Consider the following 9023-nt stretch of genomic DNA (forward strand, 5'->3'; position numbering starts at 1 on the left):
TGGTTTGTCTGAGCAATGACAATTTTATAGTGAGTACTTTATGATAAATTTCATACTTGACTTTATATTGGTTACAGGTAATATATAATTAAATCTAACAGAGAACTATAAAAGAGGATGTAACAGGTGGATGTGAAAGAAGGTTTTGATTTTATATTTGATAGCTATGTAGCCAAACAAGATTAAAGACAATAAAAATTGTTTGTCTGAGTGATGATGATTTGGTAGTAAGTAATTTTATAATTTATTTGTGGCAAATAAATTACAGAAGAGAGGATGCCTAGAGAAATACCACATTTCTGAAACTAAGAGAAATTTATGATTTTTTAGAAATATTGCCTTACAAAATTAAGAACTTAAAACTTTCATGCTGTTAAAATATGAATTATTATCAATGAATTTATGCTATACTAATTGGTATAACTTAGAGGTCCAAATTTTAATGCCACCATATTCTCGAGGCCTTGACATCAAGGACATCACTGAGTGGTTTCATTTTTAATACATGTTTATATACATTTATTTAAATCAAATAGTTTCTGTTTGATTCACAAAAGCATTGACTTTGAAAAATTCTCACATATTAATATCGGGCTGCTCTTTGCTACAGTTGAAGCACTATTTGAGTGATTTATGAAACACGATAAAAGTAATAATAGTGTACTGAAGTTATTGTGCCATGTTTTATATAAAAGTATGATGTGGGGTAAGGACGTTAGCCCTTATCATGTTAAAATGTTTGTATAATCCATGTAATACAAGAGAGAAGCTAAGTTTAAGCCATTCAATATTGATTATATTAACATATGACAATACCCTCCAACACATGCATATGAGTGTTTTGTTGTAAGTTTTATTATCATCTTTGGAAAATTCTGAAAGTGACTGTTTTCAACAGAATTACTAGCAGCACTTAAGTTATAATAATTTATAACAAAAAGGCACTAGTTACATTAAAATAAGGGAAACATTAGGCTTGGTTTATGATATGTTCAGATCTAATATGAATGTATATTGAATAAAGAAAGATGTAAGTAAAATTAAGTATTTTTAAGCTATCAAAGTAATCTTGAAATAAATTAGGTTTCATATAATAACAAAATAATGATCTTAGTAAGGAATATACAGCATAGAACAAAGTAACCCAAATGAGTAAATAGAACAAAAACATTAATCAACAGATATAAGATTAATAGGTAGCATAGGTAAAATTAATATACAATCAACATATTCATACAAAACTTATTAAAAAAAAAAAAAGATTTAAGAATGACGGCCTTCATATTTTTCTCTACCATGAATCTAAGAATGAATGATTTGTTTTTTTGGTGTTTTTACATGCACTAATTTTGGTACTTTAATTTGTAATTAGAATTTGAGTTTGTATGACTTGTAATTCCACTTTTTTTTTTCTGACCTGAGTTTGTTTGTTATTTGATAAAACCACACAGTCATATCTTTAACTATGACTTTCCAAGAAACGTAGAGGAGTATGTTCATCGAGTGGGACGAACAGGAAGAGCTGGGTAGGTACACTTTACCTTCAAACCTTAACATAAAATTTTCATTAAGGAAGTTGGTAGAGAAATGTTATTGCTAAACAAAAAGGGGGGAGGCAGGGTCCATAATTATTATGGGTCTATCTTATTAGAACGACCTTTTATTTTTCATTTTATGTTGTTGCAACTTGTGATCTGAACAACAAGTAATGTAACTTGGCTTTGAGACTGCTCTTAGCAAGTTATGTCATTGGACAGAGCAGGTTATAAACTAAACATCAATTTTATATCAATACAGCAGCATGAAAAGTAATTTATAATGTCATGGGGAAGAGACAAGACTTAGTTCTTATAAGAAAACAATGGAAAGCTTCGAAGAGTTTGGAACAAACCACATATCTGGATATTTTGTTTATATTTCTTTAAGTGTTATTTTCATACTTGGAAGTGTTTTGTGTTAAACTATATTTGTTTGAAAGTTATGGAAGCTGTTTTGTGTGACATCTGGTAATTAGATAAAAATTTATCTCAATCAAGAATATTGTTAGTGACAGTTCCTTACCTGCTTTGATCTGATAAATTTTGAAGGATCAAGTCTGGTCGCTGATAAATCTTTGTCATTTTATACAGTATTTGTGTTTATTTATAAACAGAAACAATGACTACACAATTGAAAATATAAAGTATCAAAAGAAATACATTTAAAAATGAATCAAATTAAGATTAACTGTATATTTATAAAAAGGAATTGTGATCAAGAATAAAAACTATTAAAATTCCAAGATGAAAATATACTTTAAAAAGTATTACAGTGAAATTTTGGAAATTTTTAACCTAAAGAATTATATAAAACCTAAATACTATTTAGTATCTTTATCATGAAATTTGGTTGAGTATTCCCAATGTGTGAAGGAAAAAATCAAGAGAAATGAGTGGCAAATAATGGATTATAATTTGATACATATGTTGACTGTTTCAAAACAAGAATAGAAGTTTGTGTATGATAAGTTTAATAAGAAAAGATTTTGTAGAACATGAAAACTGTTACTTTTGTTTTACATTTATTAACAGGAAGAACAGATATTTTTAAATTTGAAAATTAAAAAGTTTTATTGTGGTAAAAATATGTAAGGTTTGGAAGTTATTATTGTGTAAAGTAATGAACACTTAACGATTTGTTATACATAATTAATATATAAAAAGTTTTGATGTATATGAATTATTGTAATTTATATAGAGATCTCAGATTTGTAAGTTTTGAGATAGTTGAAAAAAACGTTTTTCTTCCTTAAGACAAACAGGAGAATCTGTAACTTTAGTTACTAGAGAAAACTGGAGAAATGCCCAAGAGCTTATTCATATTATGGAGGAAGCTGGGCAGGCAAGTAATATTTCTGTGTACATCATATATGATAGCTTGTTCTTGCACTTACCTATTTAATCACTTTGTTAGTTGTATCTTTAATCTTTTATGGTTATTTAATGTAAAAATAATTAGAGAAACTTAAGAATTATTTTATTGCTACAAGCCTTATTTACTTTGATTGGTGTCACTCACTCTGACCCAGTTTTTCAACCAAGAGAACACAAATTCTGAAGTTTACACTAACTTTGGGAATTTCCAGGGCTGGAGTGAGGGCAGTTATTTTATAAGTTTCAACTGTTTTCTAGTAAAGTGAGAATAGTTAGACTTTTAATAAACAGTAAAAAAACAACAAGGTATTCTGACATTTTTATTAATATCTAGTATATTTAAACAGTTTACCACCATTTGCACTCTTAATGATGCCAAGGAAAATTTATACTATTAATAAATCTATTGCACCTTATCAATAGTTTTAAAAAAAATCAACATAATTATTTTAATTATACACAGTTTGTGTTGTGTATATGCTAAGAGAAATGAAAAATGGCTCATTTATTGAACTACAGACTTCTCATGTCAATCTTGATTTGATGTCGTACAAATGCCAAGAGGACTTAAAAGTGACTAATTCATTTGATTACAAACTGAGGGTGTCACGCCCATCTTGGTTTGATGTCATATAGGTGCCGTATGTTAGCTATTTCTTGTGACACCTTCTACAGTTTATATTCCAACTTTATTTGATATTTCTAATTTTCATATTTTTTTTACATTTATTTTTTGGTGTATTGAATTTGTTTTTTTTGTTAACATTGGTTATTTGTGTAAAATAATTTGATTAAAAAAATATAATTGATTTTAAAGAGAGCGAATGTTAACTTGTACTGTGGGTCAACAGTGATGCTTTTGCAATGTTGAAGGTCCTGGGTTTGTGAATGTTCATCTCATTAAAGATGAATTTTTTATCATTTTTTTTCATCTGTTTGTGTTATTTAGTACACAGTCTGAGTTCAATACCATTAAGTCTGATTGCATGTATAGTGTAATAGAAGTGTTGCAATAAAAGAAATATAAAGATGGAAAGAGTCATGTTAAGCTATTTTTCTTTCACTTATTAACCCACATTATGAATTTTAAATGATATCCTTGTTCTTAAATGGAACAAATTGTACTTTTTTTTTGTATGAACTTTTAAATCAAAGTTAAAATGCTTTTGTTATATTTAACTTGCCCAGACTAAAACAGCATACAAACAAGATTTTAATTTTAACACTTTTGGTGCTTCAGTTAAGGAAGGGTTAAAGATAATGCAAGATATTATTTTATTCTGATAGGATAGATCAAATAATGTTTTTTGTGTAATAAACAAGTTCTTTCCATTGTTTGGTATTTTATTCTGATAGGATAGATCAAATAATGTTTTTGTGTAATAAACAAGTTCTTTCCATTGTTTGGTATTTTATTCTGATAGGATAGATCAAATAATGTTTTTGTGTAATAAACAAGTTCTTTCTGTTGTTTGGTATTTTATTCTGATAGGATAGATCAAATAATGTTTTTTGTGTAATAAACAAGTTCTTTCTGTTGTTTGGTATTTTATTCTGATAGGATAGATCAAATAATGTTTTTTGTGTAATAAACAAGTTCTTTCTGTTGTTTGGTATTTTATTCTGATAGGATAGATCAAATAATGTTTTTTTGTGTAATAAACAAGTTCTTTCCATTGTTTGGTATTTTATTCTGATAGGATAGATCAAATAATGTTTTTTGTGTAATAAACAAGTTCTTTCCATTGTTTGGTATTTTATTCTGATAGGATAGATCAAATAATGTTTTTTGTGTAATAAACAAGTTCTTTCCATTGTTTGGTATTTTATTATTTGGTTTCCTATTTTTCTGTGTAGGATATTCCTGAAGACTTGGTTGCCATGGCTGATCGTTATGCAGCATGGAAGGAGAAGAAAGATGCAGAAGATGCTGTATGTCGCCGGGCAGAGAGGACGAGGGAGCAGAGCTGGATTTGGAGGCCGAGACTAAGAGACGATTGGCCTTGATGAATTTAAGGAGCCCTTGTTATGATTTTAAACACCTTATGACTGGCAGGAAGATAAATGATAGTTTTTGTAAAAGCATTAGTTTCACTTTCCAGAAATGTGTATTTGTAGAGTTCTTGTATGGAAGTTCTGGAATGCAATCAAATTAGTTTTGAGTTTGGATTTAAATATGTTATTATTTAATAGATACTAACAAAAAAACAAACAAAGAAAAATAAAGTTGTCATGTACCTACAACTCTTCAATTAAAGTTAAATAACCATTTTAGTTGTTATGTGCAGAATGTATCAACACACTCGAATCTGAATTATGTGAATACCCATTCTGAATATTCTGTTTTGAAGTTTGGTGTGCCAAATCTTACACACAATTACTCTAATACACTTATTCAAATAATATACAAGTGAATATTTACTGAGTGTAGGAATAACTTTATGTAACTTCCTAGTTATTTTACTCAGGTAAGCTTGTATTGACATGCAAGTAGTGTGACAAAAATAATACCAGTAAATGAATGGCATATATTGAAGGAGTCAGAAAAGTTAAAAAGAAAAAAAACATTTAGAAGCTATCCTAATAAGTAATTAAGAATTATCCTGTTATGTAAATTGAAAAACTCATTTTATCATAGGAAACACAGGGTACACATGATTATGACAATTCATTTGGTTAACAAAAAAGGGATGTTGAAAATAGTCAAACAGTTGATGATGTTTTTGTATACACAGAATCTTGATCAATGAACAACTGGAAGTTAACCTAAGTAAAAATAAAACAATAATTATGTCAAGAAAACTTTGTGGCAGGTTTGTTAATCTAAAGGTTACAACACTTCAGATACAACTAAAGATTACTTGAAGCTGAATGCTTTTCTGATGTGTTGTGCTATTTAGATTAAGGGAATTTGAACCTACACTATAAAATAAAGTGTATTTGTTTTTTTACAATAAACAGTCATTGAATTGAAATTGTATTTAATTCAGTTTTGTCTTGTACTAAAATAGTAGTTCAAAACATTATTTTTAGATTATAAACAGTATTATGTATTATCTGCTGTTAGAATGATAATATTATTAAAATCTCCAACAAACCAATTTCAAATACCTTACAGGGTGACATTGCTGTATAAAACATAATTCTAATATGATTTAGCTTATATTTAATAGATTAATATAGTTTGATTCTACTGTGTACTAAATTCACATTAAAAGTAAAAGAGATAAAATGTTGTGTACAGTAATTCAGTTTTAGATGTTTGAAACAAAGATGAGAAAATATATGTACAACTGCAAAACAAAATATTAATTTCAGACTCAAACTGTTTAAATAATAAAGCTTTCTTTATTTTGCATCAGGATATGTACTTTATGTTGAAAGTTTTTACATTGTCAGGTTGAAACAAAAGTGAATGATAATGCTTGGACATGTTTTTACAAATAAGGGAAGGTTTTGTTGTGTTCCATGACATAGATTGGATCTCTCTTGTGGATTTCTCCAACATAAAATTCATTGCATTGTTCACAATTTACTTGATACTCAGAACTAGAAGTATTGGAATCTTGATGTTTTGATAGTAATTGCCTTAGTTTTCTGCCAGGAAAGAAAACAAAAATTGCACAGTTAATTTGATTTTTAACAATTTTTTAGACTTTCTGATTGCATGTGCAGTAAGTAGAATTTTCGTTATCAGTTGTCTTTGCTGAGACTTCACTTTGGGGTTTTATTAAGTGTAGAGAAGACTTGGTGAATTGTAGAGGAAAACTGTTTAAGGTTAATAATTCTGTTCTTAATTTGTTGAGATCTGATTGAAATTATTCATTGCTGTAAGAAATAATTTTGGTGGAATAATAGAATTTTTACAATTTTTCATTTTTGAGAAGTTTCATGGCAGGAATTCCAAGGTGAGAATGAACCTGTGAGTATCCTGATAACATCTGGAAGTTTGGAACTTTTTAACATGTCTTTTTACAAGAACATTCAGGAATGAAAGTGTGTGGTTTTCTTCATATTCTTTGGTAAATACGGTGTCAGAATTGCTCAGGTTCAGATATGAACAGAAGTTTTCGATAAACGAGGAATCATTAAAGCCAGCAACTATACAATCAGTATATCTTATGTAAAAGACTATGTAGATATAGCTTGATCTTCAATTTTGATCATGAATATCTTTGTGAGAATTACAACCAATGGGATTGCTCATGCTTAATTCTTCAGTCTTGTCAATTGAGGTTTCAAAGTCAGTGTTGTTATATGAAGTGATAAAATGGAAACAGTTTTTTTAGAATTTTGCAAGAAAGTGAAAATCTAGGTAAAAGGTTGTTTGGGAAACAATCAAAGGTACAATTTGTGCTCCAGGAACTGATACTTGTGTGAACAAGTTTTTCTTATCAAAACGAATGATAACAATAAAAGATTTGAAGTGGTTTAGCAATGTGACAAAAGGTTCAGAATATATGACAAATGTTGAGGCATAACTGGCATAAGGAGAAAATAGGCAAGCTAAATATTTGCCTAAGTTTAATTAAAGGTTCTCTAGGCAAAGGCAATGGGCTATACAGGTTTAAGAATTTTGAGACCATAAATCTGGGGAGTTCTTGGTCTGAAAAGTTATACAGTTTGTTTGAAAGAAGCTCCAGTTCCTTCAACTGCAATACAAAAGTTCAGTGTTGAATTTTGGGGAAGATGTTAATTAAGAAAAAATAAGGCCTGTCATGGAGGATTTTGTTAATTTTAAGATATGTCATAATCAGAATAATCCATGACTTACATAATTATCTTTATTTGCTTCTAACAAAACTATGTTATTATCCATTTCAAGGAATTTCTGAGCTTTAATTTTTGCAAGATTCCAGGTTTTATTTAATTTTGAGATGTTTTTTATTGTGGTTTCAGGCATTATTCAAAACATCTTTAAACAAACTTAAAATGGGTTTACTTGGAGAAATATATAGGAAAGAAACAACAAGAACTTTTAGACACGTCACTCTTAGATAACTGAAATTTTGTTGTGGGTCTTATTAGTTGTAATAATAATTAACATTGCTTGAAGTATGACAACCTTTGGAGTAGTAAATCTATGTCCCTGCTGGGACAGTGGTAAGTTTATGGATTTACAATGCTAAAATTAGGGTTTAGTGAACACAGCAGATAGTCCAATGTAGCTTTGTTACAAGAAAAAAACAAAGATTTCACAATTTGCCTTCAGATTAATTTCCAATTTTATGTATTATTTTGAATGATTTGTAGGTGATTTCACAGTCAAGGGTTCTCATATGTAGAAAACACCATGAATTGTTTGAACGTTTTCAACACCGTGTTTGTTCCGAAGGTCTTGTTAAGCTGAACCATTGCACTGCAAATGTACCCATCCACTATTTTTTTGTGTTAGCTATTTTATCAAATCACACATGGTGGTTGTGTCTGATGATTCAGTTATCACAGTGTTAAGAAATGGTGAGCATAATTTATTTTATTTTTAAACTTAAAATTTTTTAGCTCAAAGAAATTTAACAATAGTACTTCAGAAAATTAACTGGGAATCAATGGTCAATATAGAAAATAGTTTTATGGCTATAGTAAGTGGATTACGTTTTTATAGATAATAGAAGTATACAAAGTGGCCTCTACAACTTTATAATCACCGAAGACTGATTCTTGATTACCTGAAGTGAGTTGTTTTTATAGATTTTTTGTGGTACCATTTAATAGATGGCGTCACATTTTGTAAGCCTCAATCGCCACTTTTTTGCATTGAGAGTTTGTATTTTGGCACAACAGACGTTATCATTGTATTTATTATTATTTTTAATTATGTTATACAAACAAGTAGAAACTTCACTTAAGGACGACTGTTTGTGCTGTTAATTACTAATCATAATAATCATACTTCATTGTAAAAATGTTTTGGCATTTTCTGTAGGATTTTTCTGTGAAGTATTGCATGGAAAGTTATTCGGATTGTTCCGCAACTCAGTGTATCAAAATGATTCGACGTACAGAGCTAATAATTTTCATAAATTATACTGATATAAACTGTAATGTTTTTATATATTGAAAGTACTGCTTATTATTGAAAAAAAAAAAGTTTTCGAACTTCACGTTTTT

At 28.8% G+C, this 9023-nt stretch overlaps 1 long non-coding RNA gene across 1 annotated transcript; it reads left to right on the plus strand.

Moving 5' to 3' along the window:
* Nucleotides 1-945: 945 nt before the first annotated feature.
* On the plus strand, nucleotides 946-4857 carry LOC143258052 (uncharacterized). Its single transcript, XR_013032118.1, has 3 exons — nucleotides 946-1526; nucleotides 2793-2880; nucleotides 4770-4857. It is a non-coding gene; the product is annotated as an uncharacterized LOC143258052 (long non-coding RNA).
* The last annotated feature ends 4166 nt before the right edge of the window (nucleotides 4858-9023 follow it).

Source organism: Tachypleus tridentatus, chromosome 7, assembly GCF_004210375.1.
Source record: "Tachypleus tridentatus isolate NWPU-2018 chromosome 7, ASM421037v1, whole genome shotgun sequence".
NCBI classification, from domain to species: Eukaryota; Metazoa; Arthropoda; class Merostomata; order Xiphosura; family Limulidae; genus Tachypleus; species Tachypleus tridentatus.